Source organism: Asterias amurensis, chromosome 9, assembly GCF_032118995.1.
Source record: "Asterias amurensis chromosome 9, ASM3211899v1".
Taxonomy (NCBI): domain Eukaryota; kingdom Metazoa; phylum Echinodermata; class Asteroidea; order Forcipulatida; family Asteriidae; genus Asterias; species Asterias amurensis.
The window spans coordinates 20,980,341-21,000,015 of NC_092656.1; the positions used below are offsets into that span (position 1 = coordinate 20,980,341).

The 19,675-nt window shown below is 39.5% G+C and overlaps 1 protein-coding gene and 3 non-coding genes across 5 annotated transcripts in view; all 4 read right to left on the minus strand.

The window, feature by feature from the left end:
• The window catches only part of LOC139942210 (UDP-glucuronosyltransferase 2B20-like), a 39,457-nt gene extending 22,227 nt beyond the window's left edge, over window positions 1-17,230 (minus strand). Inside the window, exon 1 of one of the 2 annotated variants that reach the window (XM_071938987.1) lies at window positions 17,116-17,230. The gene's annotated coding sequence lies outside the window, so the exon portion shown is untranslated. Of the gene's footprint in view, window positions 1-477; window positions 659-17,115 lie in introns of those variants that run through there. The other variant, XM_071938986.1, reaches the window with a different exon arrangement.
• On the minus strand, window positions 5,191-5,263 carry Trnam-cau (transfer RNA methionine (anticodon CAU)). Its single transcript has one exon. It is a non-coding gene; the product is annotated as a tRNA-Met (tRNA).
• On the minus strand, window positions 10,507-10,579 carry Trnam-cau (transfer RNA methionine (anticodon CAU)). Its single transcript has one exon. It is a non-coding gene; the product is annotated as a tRNA-Met (tRNA).
• Trnam-cau (transfer RNA methionine (anticodon CAU)) lies at window positions 10,646-10,720 on the minus strand. The gene has a single exon. It is a non-coding gene; the product is annotated as a tRNA-Met (tRNA).
• Window positions 17,231-19,675: the final 2,445 nt, after the last annotated feature.

Sequence of the window (19,675 nt, forward strand, 5' to 3'; positions counted from 1 at the left end):
ATTGTAAAAAAGGGAATTTAACAAAGACAACTTGGCCAGATTGCGACTTGAACCTGTGCCCCTCTGGTTTGACGTGCCGATGCTCTCAAATTACTAGCGCAAATGTTGGCGGTATCCATAATTTTTTGTCAATACCATGTCAGAAGCTAACAACCTGTAACAGCCGTGTATAGCCATGAATCACATTAACGTCTAGATGGTTCTTATCCCGTTTTACGGTTATTTTTAATGCACACAGACTGGTAGCTTTTCAAGTTTAAAATTATAAATAAATAAATACATAAATAAATAAATATTAAACAATTCTTTTTATCTATTTAAGTTTACAGTACTAGCACATAATTAGCCGTTCTGAGGTATGGCAGACGTGATAGGAGTGCACTGTTTGGTTTGGGTGTATACAAACAAAAATACCAAACCTTATAGTGTTGTAGCATTGTGTCCGCCATATCTCAAAAAGGCTTTGTGAAAACTTACCTCTTAATAATGAAAGACTTCTATACGGTAAATAGTAGGAAGTATTATGACTTGTTATTGTTCTTGGTGTTAGTAACTCAGGGTTCTCCTTGATATCCAAAATGAAAATCTGATAAATCGATAACTATTTAAAGTCGAAGAGAAGACGACGAGACTGCATGTATCAAATCCTAAAAACAAAATGGCGTCCTTAAGCCAAAACAGCTGATGCACATTTCAAAAGTGAATTGCTGTTGTTGCATTTCGCGCCCATGTAAACATGTACAAGGTTAGCTGCTAGTGCATGATGCTAAAAAACATCAACACATTCATGAGGTCACTTCATTCGCAATGTGTTAACACCGAAGTTTTGTGCTGGTAGCTAATATTGCACATACTGCTGTTTAATAAGGGTGCATTTATGAACAAATTGTCATCAAAGCTGCTTTACCATTCAGTCCAATGACGAAGGATGATGATTTGTGAACAAGTGCAATGACAAAAGTTGGTGTCATTATAAAACAAACATTGAGTACATTCGCCCAAGCATTGCCGCCAAATAAAATCACTCGTGAAATTATAGTTTTTCCTTTTCACTCGGGTTCTCCTCATGAAATTAATGGAAAAGTTCAAATTTCACCTCAGATGTGACAAGGATCTACATATAAAACAAATACAGAATGTAATTTCGGATGCATTTCGCAAAGGATAACCACTCGTGAAATATAGCTTTTCCATTTGTGAAATGGAAAAGTTCAAATTTCACCTTAGATGCGACAAGGATCTACATATCAATTACAACGTGTATATTAAGCGGGGGTTGTCGTTGAACATAATTACTCGTGAAATCTGGCATTTCTCAGTTATAGTCCAGACGTATTGTGTACATACAGAAAAACGTTATCGTGTACGTACACGATAAGATAGAGATTTTTGTTTTGTTATTCATGTTATTTGGCATGAAGCCACATGAATAACAAAACAAAAGTCTCTATATTATCGTGTACGTACACAATAACGTTTTCTGTACGTATACAATACGTTTTGGATTTATCGTGTACGTACACGATAACGTTTTCTGTACGTATACAATACGTTTTGGAATTATCGTGTACGTACACGATAACGTTTTCTGTACGTATGCAATACGTTTTGGATTTATCGTGTACGTACACGATAATATTTTTTAATTCATGTTGCGGCCAACTCTTCCCTATATATCCATCCAGCATTTACATCATAAGTTTTGTTATTATGAAATGAATGATTCACAATACGAGCACTATTTCTTGCACTCTCCAAAGGTTCGATTTCACAAAGCAATAAAAATCATCGCAAGACAAAGTTGTCAGTATTACCATAGTGATTTGTATTGTGACATCCCACTTTACTTTGAAACTACGATTTATATGCAGTTAAGATCAGTCTTAGCTCTTTGTGAAATCCACCCCATGTATATTTCTACGTGCACTTTTAGCCACACAACCACGAAATGAAACACCAATATTCAACATTTGGTTTTAATACCGATCGAGAGATTTGACCAAAGGGGATTTCGCTTCTTGAAAGGATGGCGAATATTTCTTCAACCAATATAAATGTTGTAATAATGTGACCATACGAAAGTGACGACTACAGTTTATAACACTGCTTCCTACGATTCATTTGTGCAATAACTCATTTCGATGTGATTTGACACCTTTCTAAAAAGGACACTGTAATGTCCCGAGTGATATTAGAGAAAATTGAGAAAGAATGAGAGAAGGGGCTAATATTTCTTCAACAAATATAAATGTTGTAATAATGTGACCGTACGAAAGTGACGCCTATAAAGTTATTGACACTGTCTCCCACGATTAATTTGGACAATAACTCATTTTGATGTGATTTGCCACCTTTCTAAAAAGGACACTGTAATGTCACGAGTGATGCAAAAGAATGGCAGAAGGAGTTCGTTTCAGTCTGGATTTTGTTACATGCTGGGCTAATACTGGGTGGATTTAACCGATATTAGGTTTGTAATGTTGCGGGAAAAAACCTATGCATGTCGCCTGCAGGTCTAACATGTCATAAAATGAGGCAATGCACCCTTCCATGACGTTCTTACGAGGTGATATTTTAATGTGTTCACTGGCCAGCCATTCATCGGTGTTTAAACAGGGATGAAGAAACAGAATTATTTTGGGCGGGAAATATATTTGAGTAGATTTGAGACCGTACACCCAGCTCTGTGTTGCAGTCACTATGTGGACATTTATTTGTTCTGTACATTCAAGGAAAATCCTAAGTGGACTGGGACGTGTGCAAGTCCACTTAGTGCTTCAGTCCCTGAAATATTTGATTTTCTTTTGTCTCTGGGTCCACACTTCGTATGTAGCGAACACACACACACACACACATTGTATTTCATTCAATTCGATTCAACACCGATCCTGAACGGCATGGGACTGAGGAGTCCGCTTTTTAACATCAGATGATTTATGATGCACTCTAGAGCATCTCAGAGGCGTTTTACATATTACTTGTACCCAACTTAGATTTGATTTATCACCTCGATCTCAATAAACGAAAAGTGTTTTGACTTCAATGTTCTTGCAATTGACATAGTTCTCCTGACAATCAGTTAGACATCTCTAGCTTTTTAATAAACAAGATGTCTCACTCGAAGGTTTACATACAGAGGCTCATGTGTTACAGATTTACACTTCAAGCCCTTTTTGTTTGCAAAGATCTTTAAAAAAGTGTGCTCAGTTCGCTATTTACAATCTATACAGTCATAATACACTAACAGAGTACTCCAAATTTCCAAGCCCCCAATTATGAAAAGGTAATGCTCTTGGCACGCTCGGGAGCACACACTCACTTTTTCAATTTACATTCATGATCAATTCTAACACGATGTGTGTATGCACACTGTCACTTCTACGTCGAACTTGTATTGATATACGTTGGATTATATTTCAGGTCTGTGCGTGTACGGAATAATATTGTTCAGCTCAGTGTAAGCTGTTTTTATTTTCTCTCTTCGTATAGAGATAGGGAGAGAGAGAGTATCATTTTGAAAATTAGTCCAAAAGTACGGAAAGCCAAGCAATGGCATTGAACTGATTGATTAAAATATTGAAATAACAGTGTAGTTTTATAAATAGGGCATTAAAGGAATCAGATACTGGTATTAAATTACTAAAAATAATTTTTAGCATAAAAACTTACTTGGTAACGAGTAATGGAGAGCTGCTGAAAGTATGAAAAATTGTGGAAAACGGCTCCTTCTGAAGTAGCGTAGTTTTTTGAGAAAGAAGCAATTTCTCACTCAAATAATATTTGAAATTGATTTCGAGACATCAGAATTATAATTTTTAGGTCTCGAAATCATGCATCTGAAAGCACACAACTTCGACGACCAATTGAGCTCAAGCTTTCACAAGTTTGTTGCTTTTGATATACGTTTGGACAATATCTCAGATCCCATTGTCTTATATATTGATGGGTGTAATGTGTTCTTTTACAACACACGGGGCCTATGGCTTTAAGTACCATAAAAGGAAGGACGAAACAATAATGGTTAACTGTCTTGCTTGAGCACACGTAAGTCAAGACCGGGACTCGAACTCACACTATACTCAACATATACAGCAGTTATGAACTCTCGCACATCACATTAAGTGTAGTATAGTTGACAAGTGTAATGTGTTCTATTACAACACACGAGGCCTATAGCTTTAAGTACCATAAAAGGAAGGACGAAACAATAATGGTTAACTGTCTTGCTTGAGCACACGTAAGTCAATACCGGGACTCGAACCCATACTATGCTCATTATAAACGGAAGTTGTGAACTCTCGCACATCACAATCATCAACGGGAATACAAGTGTTACGGTACTGAAGAAAAGATGGAAACATACAGTGTTAAACTATAACTAGACATGATTGCATTTGTGCACAAATGCAGAGCTGTTTCGTTGATAACATTTCCAAATTTCTCTTCTGAATTTGAAATTCTCTGGGCATCAAAGCAGTTATGACCAATCCAGCCTATTTATGACTTTATGATAGCAGTTTATGACTTAAAGGTGCACAAATTTGAGAACTTGTCAATGTCCAACAACCTACCAAGTTTCAACATGATCGCAGTACATTAACTATAGTATATTAGCATAATATCATCAAAGGGAATACAAGTGCTACGGTACTGAAGAAAAGATGGTAACATACAGCGTTAAACTATAATTAAAGGAACTTTTACCTGGAGACTGTGTGGGGTGTTTTCAAGCCCATGTCCAGCACAGAACTTCAACATTCCACATGTGGCTGTTGAACGACAAAAACCTTTGTATGTGCAGCATTGTGGCTTGCCCAAATAAGCTCTTATTAATGCGAGTCCATAATCAGCCTCTAAAAATTCCAGGCCCCAGTTTGGCACGAATTGGGAAGAGTTGGGACGAGTTGGGTCTCCTGTCATCTCTGTTCACGTAGTGTTGTACACGAGTTCACGAAGTCTAAAAGCTCTCGTACTGGCCCTTTCTCATAAAAGAAGTCCGATCACTTTCTTTGGGTTCGGTATTTTGTTTCAAACAATAAAACCATAACAATGTGCCCCGAGTCTGTGGTTCAAACACATTCGGTGTTCAATGGCAACTGCGCAACAACAATGCTGGCTGTGCATACCATAACAGTGACACATACACGGACAAAAAAGTCGTTCTCAACAAAGTTTGCCCAAAAAATCGCATGCCCCGTGTGAGGCTCGAACTCACGACCTTCAGATTATGAGACTGACGCGCTGCCGACTGCGCCAACGAGGCACCTGGTAGGTTCGAACTCCCTTTAAGGGAATTGACAATAAGGGAAGAGAAGTTTAGAAAAAAAAGACATATGCCCCGTGTGATGCCTCTTCAGGGCCACCCTAGCTTTCGTCTAACGGTTTTTTTGAGAAGACGTTAAAAAAAGTTCATGACCGCGTGCTCTTTTAACACAGCGGTCAGTGCACTCTTGATCTACACCGCTGATCAATACAGGCGGATGTCACATCCACAGACAAGATTCAAATCACTAGCATTTAGTGATGATAATATCTTTCCTTTCTGAACACCCTGGAATATATTAATTTAATAATGGGTAATGCATTTACCACTGGCCGAAATGCTGCTACGGTCATAACCCCATACAGGCTGTCAGAGTGAGAGGTATACAACCCTTCGAAATGAAAAGAAAGAATTTGTTTTAGATAAACCGTTCATTGTTGACGATCTACTAAATAATGTTTTTCTCCACAGACAAATAGAGTTGCCCATGGGTGTATCTTAATATTAATCATGGCGTAGGGTAGGGATGTTGAGTGGGGGGGGGGGGGAAGTACACGGGTTCACGGCTGTAGTGCCCAATAAATCAACCCGTGATGGGTGGCTGACGATTTCTTCTCGGACAAGTACACGAGTGAGGCAGGTCGTGGTGTTAGCCGATCCCCACCAACTTCGATATAAATGGGTGGGCGACGTCTCCTATTACAACAACGCCCAATAAGTCGGCTGGTGGAAAGCTCAACGCCTGAGACAACGAGCGCCAAGTAAGTCACGTTGTGGATGGTTAAAGTAAAAACAAAAAGGTAAGGAAGGACAAGATTTAGAAAGAGGAAAAAATTGCCCCGTGGCAGGCGCTGCCGACCGCGCCAACGAGGCACTTGGTAGGTTTGAATCCCCATGTAGGCATTGACAAAAAGATTATGAGACTGACGCGCTGCCGACTGTGCCAACGAGGCACCTGGTAGCTTCGAATCCCCTAAGGGAGTTGACAAAAAGGGGAAAGAAGTTAAGATAAAAAGACATATGCCCCGTGTGAGGCTCGAACTCACGACCTTCGAATCCACTTAGATTCGAATCCCTTTAATGGAATTGACAAAAATGAGAGAAAAGATATTCTGCGCGTGGGATTTGAACCCACGACCTAGAGGTTTGAAGACCGATGTCTCGCCCGGTGCTCAGAGGTAGGCCAATTCGAATCCGAAATCAAAATTTTCTACACTAATTTTAGAATTTTGGTGGAATAACAAAAAGAACCGTTTCAGCCCTACCTATGATGCATTTCTCCAAGCTTTACAAGCCCCATAGAGCCTCTCTGTTTACTCTTAGACTCAATCCAATTAAGAATCAGAAAGTGAACCACGTTGACTGTGTGCACTTCTTTGCTAGATTCCAATAAAAAGTGGATTCCCGTCAAAAGGGACCCAAGCTAAAAGGTGTCTAAAATAAACTGAGAACTCGCGAGCTATTGAAAACGCCAAGATGATTTCAATCAAACTGGAGATGTTGACAAGACGCAATAGGCCTACCTCCTCAAGTTATCTCCACATTGCACCGTGTCTTTTAAGGAATGTCCGGGGATGCAATTCAACCACGAAGTACACACATACTTGAGGCCGTCGTTTTAGCCCAGTTCTAAACAGGCAACACACCACAAGCACTTAGCCGAATGAGCGCCAGGCTAATTAAATGGCATCAAATGACCGTTGGTGGCACTTGTGTGCTTATGCCGTAACGGGCTACAGATTTGAAATGGTAATACTTTAGAAAAGTACATCTCTTTTTACAGCTACTGTGAAATTTAACACAAAAAGGGACTGATTTAAATGATTGTGTCAAGGTCTGTATTTTGCTTTATTGTCATGGTTTTTCAGTATTTTTGTACCTAAGGTGAGGAGTTATTTAAGTTTTAAATACAGCATTTCCTCCGGGTAGCAAAAACGCTGCAACCAGTATGCCTAAGGATGTGAAGAGAATTCAGTGAAGAAATGTGCAGTTTTAGTAGTTTTTTTTTTAAATAATGACTGAAACCAAGTCCCCATGCAAGGCTCCCGTCGCAGCTGGGGGGTGGGGGTGGGGGGGGGGGAGGTAATCGTGAGGGATTCAAAAGCGTCCTTGTGAGAATGTATTTTGAAATGTAAGTGTAGCTGCAAATCTTAAAACGTAAGCCTAGCTTGACTCGGGATTGAAAACGTAATTGGATTTTAGCGTAACAAACCTAAATGATGTATATGGATTGTATGGATATGGAGTAGCTGCGTAGCTTGGAACGTAACCATATCTTTTGGAACGTAAGCATATCTTGGAACGAAAGCATAGTTGGGTATCTTGGAACGTAAACGTAGCTGCGTATGGATCGTAAGCATAGCTGAGTAGCTGCGTAGCTTGGAACGTAACCATATCTTTTGGAACGTAAGCATATCTTGGAACGTAAACGTAGCTGCGTATGGAACGTAAGCGTAACTTGACTCAGGATTGAAAGCGTACCTTTTGTATATTTAGCGTAACTTGAGAAGGAACGTAAGCAAAACTTGGAATGTAAGCGTAGCTTGGAACGTCATATTTTGGAAGGTATAAGCGTAGCTGGATATCTTGGAACGTAAACGTAGCTGCATATGGAACGTAAGCGTAGCTTTACTCGGGCTTGAAAAAGGTACCTTTTTATATTATAGCGTAACTTGAAGGAACGTAAGCGTAGCTGAGTAGCTGCGTAGCTTGGAACGTAACCAAATAATACCTCAACAATCTCAAAAATAACACTTCATTCACAGAATTAAAAAATATTTTTTTGACAAAATTATGCTGTGAGGGAATTTTTTTTATCATATTTGTTTCAACCTTTTATACAAAACTATTTTTCACCTGTTCTTTTTTTGATCGGGGGCTCCGGTTTTTTTAATCCTTTTTTTCTTCTTCATAAAACATTTTTTCAGCTACTCACACAATAACACTGTCAATAAACAAAATGCGGTATTCCTACGTTTTGACATCGTCAATCTTTTTTTATTGTTTCCTGAAAACTCCTAGCAAAAAGAAATTAGGAGCCATGAAACAAAACAGAGTATAATATTGGAACATTGCGATCATAAGAAATAACGGATTTGACACGAGGTGTACCGACTGACAAACCCACGATGACAAACATGTACCCTGATGTCTGGCTCCCAACCCCTCCCGGCTCACGGCGAGACCCGCAAGCAAGGAGTTCATAGCGCCCGGGATTACACCTCCAGCCCCCCACGAGACACGGCATGTGCGGTACGTGATATGCCCCGAGGCTTACGTTCCGATTGCTCCACGCTGTGGGGCCATATAACAAGCTTCCGTTACACGGACTCTTTGAAGGCGAATCTTACGTTAGATTTTTCACCATTATTTACATTTTGTAGCGATAATTTGAATACATGATCTTTTTCGTCAATTGTTACTAATTTTGTAAAAAAAAGATTTAAATTTGGTTTGGTAAGTTACTTTTAGACGGCTGGAAGTAAAACTAGCCCGGAAGTTCACGTGATTGTTTGTACCACTTTTTGGTTAGAACAATCACGCGACCTTCGTTTTTGTTTTAAAATGCTCAAAAACAGCCAAATTTGATGATTTTTTTAAAGGACTGTTCTTCTTCATTCCTGGAAACCCGTTGAATACATTTCTTAGTCTATTTTGTAGCCCAAAATAGCCCAATTCGGCCGGTGTGTCCCTTTAAGACAATACAATTATTAAACTAATAACAGCATTTCCTGACGGCTTCCCTCACGTCAAGATTTTGAACATGGAAAAAGCTTGTCAGCACGTGCGAATAATGTACCACTAGGGGCGTTGCAACAAACGGGTCACTTGCTGCAGGGTTCGAAAGAAGGACTGGTACAAGTTTGGCATTATTCACTCTTAACAAAAATACTTTTGGCTAGAAGCCCACATCAGTTTTCAATAGAATGAAGCAGTTTGAAAAAAAAATATTTACTTCGAAGTAATTAAATGTGGTTATAGAAAAAGAAGTTTTTATGCACAAAAAACTGAACTGGAGAAGCGTTACTGTCACTAACGTTTCTCAGTTTGTGTATTCCATACGAATGGTTTATTCTGCGTGGGATAACCGCTCCGGATTATCGGCGATATGTTAAAAAAAGGCGACAAATGAAAATCAATATTTACATGTTGGTTTTATTGTGTACATTTATATGATTAAAACAATCGAACGGTTCTAAAAACCACAGGTATACCTTGCCTTTAAAGTCAAATTTCAGGCGACCCTACGTATAGGGCCTACGGAGATTCGAGAATGCCATACAACTTTATGCAGATATCGAGAGTAACATAAACCATAGGCAAAGTCTATGATGGGGTCTGTTGAGTTACAGTGGTGATTTATTTGGCAAAGACCACCCACCGAAACTAAAGATGTAAAGTCGAGTTCAAAGATGTATTGCCATGGTAAGAGAACCGACTCAAAAATTGTCTCGTTATCATGATACTAGGGACTTTTCGTTTTCGACGACGGATGGTTCTGCGACGGTTGTTCAGCTAAACGTTGTCGTTTTCAGCACTACGAAAATTCATCCCAATTACTGTCGTAGAAATTGAGGGACGACCGTCCTCAAAGCCGACGCATGCGCAGATGACGCCAAATGTCATCTTTACCGTCGCAGAACCATCCGTCGTCGAAAACGAAAAGTCCCCATTAATGGGGAGGGCACGCACGAAGCTCCGTGAACTTACGGCTGTAAAGAAGCCTAGCTAAACAAGGCGACCAGAAGGTCGTGACTCCCCGATTGCCCAATCATTGAAGCGCGAAATATCAACTTTGTGACGCCAAATTTAAGTTCAAAACATGCACCGTGTTTACTGAATCAGTTTCGTAAATTGCTTTATTTTCAACATTTCTGCTAGTGAATTAAATGATGGAGCGCGGATGGCCAGTAAATTTAGAAATTTGCTTCTTTCATTAAGTGTCGAGTCTAGACAGGTAAGACAACCACCTGCAATTATTTGATAATAAATTGGAATACAGGCGTGAATTGCTACGTGCACAAATTGTTCGAAGGGTTTTCAGAAAGAAATAACCACAAACTGTGTAGTTCGCGTTTTCTGACCCAGATTGCATTCACCCTGTTATAGGCGTAATCAAATCTCCTTAATAAAATCTCAGTCATTCACTTTACTTAAAGCGTCCTTGACATCACCCGGCATAGGTTCGAATCTTCTCTAAGGAATTGGCCAAAATGGGAGAGAAATTAAGATAAAAAGACATATGCCCCGTGTGAGGCTCGAACTCACGACCTTCAGATTATGAGACTGACTCGCTGCCGACTGCGCCAACGAGGCACTTAGATTCGAATCCCCTCCAGGGAATTGACAAAAGGGGAGAGAAGTTAAGATAAAAAGACGATATGCCCCGTGTGTGAGGCTCGAACGCACGACCTTCAGATTATGAGACTGACTCGCTGCCGACTGCGCCAACGAGGCACCTGGTAGGTTCGAATTCCCTCCAGGGAATTGACAAAAGGGGAGAGAAGTTAAGATAAAAAGACGATATGCCCCGCGTGAGGCTCTTTTGAGTTAAAGTTTGTATGACATCACATTGCTGAATATAGCAACTGGTATGTGCTACATGTACATTACCAAACTGATAGCGGCTTTGTTTGCATCTTTTTTTCAAAATGATGCAGGACCTATTGTTTGACATTGATGCAACGACGTCAGAGTCTTAGCGATTGTTCTAAACAGCGCCAATAATGTGTCCAACAATAATCAATGTGAGATGCAAATGGGTCAATAGTGATATAACGACAAAGTGAAATTGTTCTCATAAAAACCAACATAATCTTATGGCAGCTGAATGCTGTTTCGGCATATCGATTCTCCATTAACAATGTATGCGGAAAAGAAACAAACACTTTAATGTTTGAGTTGTGTAAAAGCTAATAATAGTCCTGTCACGATACCCAGGTCTGAAAATAAAACACGGACGCAACATTTTAGTAAAGAAGAAGAGGAAGATCACAAAACTGTATACTTGAATGTCCCATATACACAGCCAAGTGGAAGGAGGAAAACATCTGGCAGGGAAGGGAACAAGAAAATAATAGAAGGCACGTTTTTGAACCATGTTTCCATCTATGACGTGCCCTAGAGTGTATCATGTGTGAAATTTGCCGAGTTGTCTTTTGGCGCTATAAAAACATGACAAGCCGCGGGTTTTTTAAGCTAGGAAAAGGTTAGAACATCACCCAGGAAAATTGACATTCTGACTAATGCGAGGGTATTAGGAAATCCTTACGAAGGATTCACAAGGGATTGTATTTTGGATATAAAGAGAGGAAAACCGTATGCATTGTGTGTGATAATATTGTAAGCAAGTTTCTTTATTTTTTAAATTTTTTATTAGGACATTATGAAGTTTTAGTTAATTATTCACACATTAAGACAAGAAGAAGAATGATTCTTCATTACACCGTGCGAGAGCCAACTCTCTTTTCTCGTAAGGAGTACGGAGCCCGTACTAAGGGACAGTTTCATTTTAGGGGTTAATTTGTTTTTTTTATTCCCTCGAAATATTAGTTCCTCGAAAAGTTATTTCGTTCCCTTGAAAAAATTATCTCGCTACCTCCAAATAATATCTGTATAAACGGTTACAGACATTGATTACGCAACACTACCAAGACGGTGCACACTGTGACTGCGTGTGCATTGTGATTCAGTGCCTACGTCACGAAATTTCCCCCCTAGTTGGTTTTAGAATTAGATAGAATATAGCCCTATGGATAACACACATTTCAGGGGACACTTCAAAGGAAATACAAAATACTAACTGTCATGTTTGATTAACTTCAAACCATATAAGCCGAGAAATTATAAAGTGAAAAAAAATGACCACTTGGACCTTTAAGTACCCTCATTTTTCAATCGCTCAAAAAAGCACCGCGGCAGCCCCTCAAGAGATCACTCCATCATTCTTATGCAAACAGGTTCATTTCGTGTTTCATTAATCATTACATTAACCAACTAGTTCAGGAGTGAAATTCCATGCAGCTGGAAGCAACACGCATTGAACCCAAAAGAACTCTTGCCCACCTTAGAGCGGAAATAACCGCAATTTATAGACACTGGGCACTAATGGTAATTGTCAAAGACCAGTCTGCTCACTTGCACTTATGCTTATGCATAAAATAACAAACCTGTGAAAAATTGAGCTCGATTGGTCGTCGGAGTTGCGAGATAACTATGAAAGAAAAAATACCATTGTCACACGAAGTTGTGTGCTTTCAGATGCTTGATTTCGAAACCTCAAATTCTAAAATTGAGGTCTCGAATTTAAATTCGTAGAAAATAACTTCTTTCTCGAAAACTACGTCACTTCAGAGGGAGCCGTTTCTCACAATGTTTTATACTATCAACCTCTCCCCATTACTCGTTACCAGGTGAGGTTTTATGCTAATAATTATTTTGAGTAATTACCAATAGTGTCCACTGCCTTTAAAGGGTTAGCGGAAAATACGGCAATTCTAAAGGTTTGAACAACAAATTCGAACGCCTGCTTTCAAGGTTTTATCTTAAATAATTTGTGAAAGTTATAATCAAACATGCAATGGATTTCGGAAAAAGCTCTTGAGGAATGGATTCATATTTCAAAAAGACATTGTGTTTATGATGACAATTCCCGCGTTGTGCAGTTCTACGTTTATTAGCTTCATAGTTTAACGCCAGCAAGTTATTGTCCACGATAGTGAACACAAAGATCTTGATACGAAAATATAATGCAGCCTATACAAAATTAACCTTCTCACAATAACCTACTAGTCTACGAAGACATACAGTGATAATGACACAACTATGGTGGCCCTAAAGGGACATCGAACATTTATATTTACGTGATTATTTGCGTAAATATTAATTATTTGGGCCTCAAATAAAACATCATTATTTCGGGCCATTAAAGGAAAATGTAAAGTCGATTTTTTTGTATGTGCAGGTTAGAATCCCAACATCGGCATACAGTCAACTAAAATCGTCTTAAACTTCGTCACTTTTTCTACTAGTGTTCTAAGAGGTGTGAAATCTCACCTGACAAAACAGTGGGCAAAACGTGTCCTAGTGAACCCGACGTAGAGTTCTAATTTCTGATCTACCCAAATTTCATTCAGTGCACATGAAGACCATATTGAATCGAGCTCATTCAACTGAACATAATGATTTCAAGCAGAGTATATAACTTGCTAAATTCTATTATGAGAACGGGACTCGGCAGAGGAAAAATTGCCAATATAGTGCCTCGTTGGCCGGGGGCGGGTGACTGTGTTTGGAAGTCAAGGTACTGGCACATTGTTGGTTATGATTCAATTAGCACATCGACGATGCTTAACACTCAGTTGGTACCATGGTGTATGCATATGCCTGCTGATAGACTGGTGAAAAATTTGGGATAGACTTGGGAGTCAATTTTGTGCATGGGCTTTTTCGAAATCAGGGTTTTCGGGTTGGGCTCTGGCTGAGCCTCCGTCCCTCTGTTTGAAATCCCATCTGAATACCCACATTGTTTTAATAACTGACGGAGCCGAAGCCTTTCACCCAAAGCTATGGCCGTGCTTTCGAAAACGGTCTACGGTGAAAATTGGCCCAAACCGACGACCGGTATAACACATATGGTGGGTTCGAATGGCGGGTTCGAATCGCACCGGACGTGACTCATGGAATGTTGCCGCATGTCTCGAAAAGCGCTCCGAATGCTTACTTCAAATCGGTGTAGTGCGAAACAAAAGTTTCAACGAAAGCTTACTTGTATATATACTTGATATCTACATAACATCGTCCCCCATCGCTTGATTTTTTTTCCCCTCGATGTAAAGAAGTCAACTTTGAATGTGCACAAAATCCAATAGTCAAACCCAATCTCTAATTAGTGTCCGATGGAAACTTTTGCTTCCTTATTTTGAATGGTATTTTGAATAGTTTGGTGTCTGGCTGAACTATTGAAATTAAGAATAAAATGAATTAGCACCCGAGCTAAACTGTGTATATATTAAAACTCATCGCCGAGTCTTTTTTCAAACAGGTGCATCTTCATCAGAAACGAACAGAAGATGTTTATTTCGACTAGGGGATTGTGCCGTCATTACTTATTGAATATTATAAATATCGCTTCAGGACATTTTGAACCTGATTTTGTATTGGACTCAGTAAGATTATTCGCTTGAAGAGTTTCATGTTCTAAAGGCTGTCTCTGTGTGCCATCGTAACATAATAGACACATCATTGTCAGCAGAGTCAAATAAGCCAACCATACGACACTCTTCTTTATTTGTGTCAAACCACTCCGTTTTTCCATACACAAATTCACGTTTCACTTATGTTGTCTGAGAGGACAAGATAAAGGCCCGCTTCCGTGTGGAGGGTCTACTTTCACAATTAACCTATTTGACCGCTGGCGTCCATTCAGTCCAAGCTAAGAAAAAGGATTAATTTTCAGCGTTAATGAACTATTGTATTGGCTGACTTTTGTAACTGTAACAAACTCTTGCGTCTCTTGTGAATGATTTTGCTGTGAGATTGTGTATGCTGTTTAGTCATCCGTAAGTTTCGATTCAACACGTTTATGGTCTAAAAGGTATAATCATGTCTCAGAGATGCGGGTCGGGTTGGTAGGTTTGGTGGCCTTATCTAAAGTTACGTGAACTCCGACTGAGACATTGGCTGAGTGGCCTACATTTTGTAGAATGAATGGATTCGGCAATATCAATATCACGATATTGATGTACCTTTTCTCAGGATCTCGGTAAGTCGGATGGCACCTCCAGAGCTCCGTACATTTGTACGTGCATGTTTTTTTAGAAGAGGAACTCTCTGCAGTAAAACCAAGAAACTCCACCTCCAATAATTGCATGTCCACTCTTCCTAGCATTCTTTTCAAAATTGTGTTCTTTAATTTGTAAACGAATTTTCCTCTTTAGAAAAAAAAACATGCTGCCGTTTTGGAGAACGAAAAATAAAACCTACGGCATCTTACCGACATCAAGGTACAGCCGAAATAGACCCCCAACTAATTGAACTATTTATAAAGCCCGATTAGTATGGTCAAGTCAACATACTGAATAGAGGTCAGCATAATTAAGGTTGCACCGTATATCGCAAGTTTTTTTGACATTTCAAAATAATAAGTTCTTAATATAGAGCGCATTTTACAAAACAATTTCAATTGGCTTTTAATTAGTTCCGGTCATTGGACCGTTAACATTCCTACAATCTCTCATAGCTCTCGCGGAGAACGACCCGGGCTGCTGTGGCGATCTGAAGGCATTTTCAAACACAATATCAACCTATATCCTCGCAGGTACCCATTTTTACTGGGGAGAAGCAATTGTAGTTAGCAGAGAAGCAATTACAGTAAAGCATCTTTCTCAAGGACACAAATGCCACGAACAGTGGACTCAAACCCATGCTCCGATGACTTAACCACCCGAACTTGAACTTCAGGCTCTAAACCACTCGGCCATTATACCCTCTCTGTTGATGAACTTGATAAATTTTTCTTCTAAATCCTCCGAAATATACACAACTAACTGGTTTGCCTAGACCAGTGACAATCAATATTTGTTTGAGCCCTCGGTTGCAACCACCCGAAAGTCAGACAACTTCCCAATAATAAGGTTTTGGAAGACACATGGTTTACACTCTCAATAGTCAAGGAGTCAAGGCAATAGGTATTGACCAATCAACTTTATGGTTGATTTCGAGACCTCAAGTTCTAAATCTGAGGTCTCGAAATCAAATTCGTGGAAAATTACTTCTTTCTCGAAAACTATGGCACTGCAGAGGGAGTCGTTTCGCACAATGTTTTATACCATCAACCTCTCCCCATTATTCGTCACCAAGAAAGGTTTTTTGCTAATAGTTATTTTGAGTAATTACCAATAGTGTCCACTACCTTTAATGGGACTGATAGATATGGAGTAAGTATTCAAAACAAGGAGTATAAGCCTAAGTCTGGAATTCAATGAATTTATTTGGACAATTTTAGGAATAAAATCCGACAATAAAATACCACCCGCTCACCTATGATAGGCATGCATGCCTATGGAACTTTCACAGCTTACCTTTCTTGTATGTCTCTCTTGATAATTTGCCTGTAAACCAGCATCAACCCCCCCCCCACTTTTTTCTTCAGAAGAATCGAAACCAACAGCAAAGTTCATTCCCACCCCAACCCCCCCCCCCCCAAAAAAAAGGAAAAACACCCCAAAACCATCAAAAACCTCAAAAACGGTAACCCTACCTTATTGGACATGTTCTTTTTCTTAATAAGAACTGAAACCAACCGTTCATTGCCCTACTTACCTCTGCATCTACAATAATCTGCAGATCACACAGGTTTTTAATGAATAAATGAAAGTCCTTTGATAGAAAAAAGGTGTCCTTCTTTTTAAATTTCCTGTTTTGAAGGGCTCTATGAGAGCCGCTCATGATTATTTAACCAAAGAGTTTATTTAATCCTAAGCAGGATTAGAGATTCAGGATTCGGATTTGACTTAAAATTGTCGGCTTGAATTTTTCCCCCGTCAAATCGCCCCCCCCCCGTCAAATCGGTACGACAGTGAAACAACATGAAAGACCCACTTATTTGGTTCATTAGAGTAGTATTAATATTACTACGAATAAAATGTTTTTTTTTTATGGCGTCTATGCAAAAAAATACCCAAAAGTGACTCACACACAAATTGTATAACGAGAGAATAAAACAGCAACAAAGATTATCCACCATCTACTCACTTAAAATCCATCATAAACAAATTGTTCACCATCAATAAAATAATGTATCGACTATAAATCACCGGAAACGTAACTATCTGCTGGAAACATTTACTTACAATTCGTTGAGTACAAACAGCAGTCAGCACAGCAGCAAACACCACAATGGAGTTAAAACGGTATATAGTTATGTTTTGAAGCCAATTGGTAGTTTACATTGCATAATTCTTGTGCGATCTGTGTGAACATAAAATACCAGTAATAATCGTTAGAGCTGCTACACCAGTTGAACCGTATTATTTAAGCGGGTATGCAAACATCGTCAATGATTTATAAATGGTTATACTAAGCAATAATACTGCTTTCAGTGTATAGCTTGGCCAGTGGAAGGTACACGTTTGGTAACTACTCAAAACAAATATTAACTTAAAACTGACTCAGTAACGAGCATTGGAGAGCTGTTGATAGCATGGAACATTGCGAGAAATGGCTTCCTCTGAAGTAGCATAGATTTTGAGAAAAAGGTAATTTCTCACTAAAAGGAAAGCACATAAATTCGTCCAACCAAGGGTGTTTTTTCTCTCATCATTTTCTCACAACTTCGATGACCAATTGAGCTGAAACTTTCACAGGCTTGTTATTTTATGCTTATGTTGGGATACACTAAGTGAGAAGACTGGTCTTTGACAATATTACCAAACGTGTAATTTCCCTTTAAAAGATCTGCTCAAGCATATAGGTCAGATCAGTTATAAAAATGGTTATGGTTATATTAAAGAAATAACACTGCTTTCAGTGTATAGCTGGGCCAATAATTTGGAACAATCTCCATACTGTCATTAGTGAATCTGTTACTCTTTTTGCAAGTGCTAAAGGCTCACCTTTCTCCGTCTTAATTGCTTTCTAGTGCGCTGTGATCTTGAGGGAATATAGCGCCGTATGCATTTTATTTGTCATGTTATGTATACACTGGAGGTTAACGATTGTATTTATGGGGGTGATGTGCGAAGATAAAGTACCAGTAATAATTAGAGATAGCTGAGCCAATTAAATCCTATCGTTTAAAGGAACACGTTGCCTTGGACAGGTCGAGTTGGTCAAAACAAAAGCGTTTGTAACCGTTTTTTATAAAATGCATATGGTTGGAAAGATGTTTTAAAAGTAGAATACAATGATCCACACAAGTTTGCCTCGAAATTGCGTGGTTTTCCTTCTACTGTGCGAACTAACATGGTCGGCCATTTATGGGAGTCAAAATTTTGACCCCCCATAAGTGGCCGACGTGTTAGTCGACAAGGTAAAAGGAAAACCACGCAATTTCGAGGCATGTTTGTGTGGATCATTGTATTCTACTTTTACAACATCTTTCTACCCATATGCATTTTATAACAAACGGTTACAAACGCTTTTCAAAGACCAACTCGACCGATCCAAGGCAACGTGTTCCTTTAAGTAGCTGGTGGCTCACGCTATGATTTGAATCAAGATTGATTGAGTCACATATGTTTTTATAAAGTTATTATAATATCATTGGATTTAATATCTTATATTGGTAGTATTGGTATTGTATCGAAAGTAAACCATCACCAACGAGTGTTTCCTTTCACGGTGTGAACCGTGATGATTCATTCAATAAGTAAAACGCCTTCCCTAAATTGATTCCTGACCGTCTTTTGGAGACTTCGGCTTGTCGCGCCTGGGCACCCCCTCCTCCCTCAGTGCAGAGACCGTACCGCTGTGCCATTTTAAGTGGAATGCCGTCGGTTTATAAAAGAATGCGAAATGTACTAAGAGCACGCTGGAAGAAAAAAAAAAAAATCCCCTCCCAAATAGGTTTGAATGACTGGGGAGCGTGGCGTTGCTTGTAAATGAGAGTTCTTTAGCTGATGCCGTGGACATGGCAAACATTTGTAGTGGACGGTTAAAAGCTTACGGGACGTGACACTCCAACATGCGACTTGCTTTATCCCTTCAAAACCAACACTGTATATCCCAGCAGAATCAAAATGAGAGGGGGCCCGGGGGGCTTAACACCCTCTCATCTGTTTCCTTTGGGTAAATCATGGCTCTTTTTTGTTGTTGGTTGTGTCCATAAAAAATTGCAATCACGTACGGGGAGGGCGACGGGACTTAAATAAGAGCTTTTAAATATAGCACAAGGACAAACGGTAGATTGGGGGTAAAGGGAGCTTGGAGTAGACCCTGACATTTTAGATTGGCACGGCTCCCCGACCAATTTTCACTTGATTGTGTGGGGGGATGAAGCTCCTGTTTAAGTACATCAATTGATAACAAATAGAGGTTATTTAGCAATCCAGAATCCGTATAATGACTGGTGTATCCGGGGGATTACAGCGGCACAGAGTTGCATATCAATTATTAACTCCACGTCTGACATGATTTTACAGGGCATTGAGGCACTAGGTATTCACCGAGAGACTGTTCGCTTTAGTAGGGACAAACTGTGGATCAGGCGCCTTCATACCAACCCGATGGTCTGAACATCCAAGAACAAAATGATTGCTGACAAGATATTAGAGGGCATTGAGGCACTAGGTAACCACCGAGAGACTGTCCGTTTGATTAGGGAGAAACTGTGGATCAGGCGCCTTCATACCAACCAGATGGTCTGAACATCCCAGAACGAAATGAATTCTGACACGATTTTACTGGGTATTG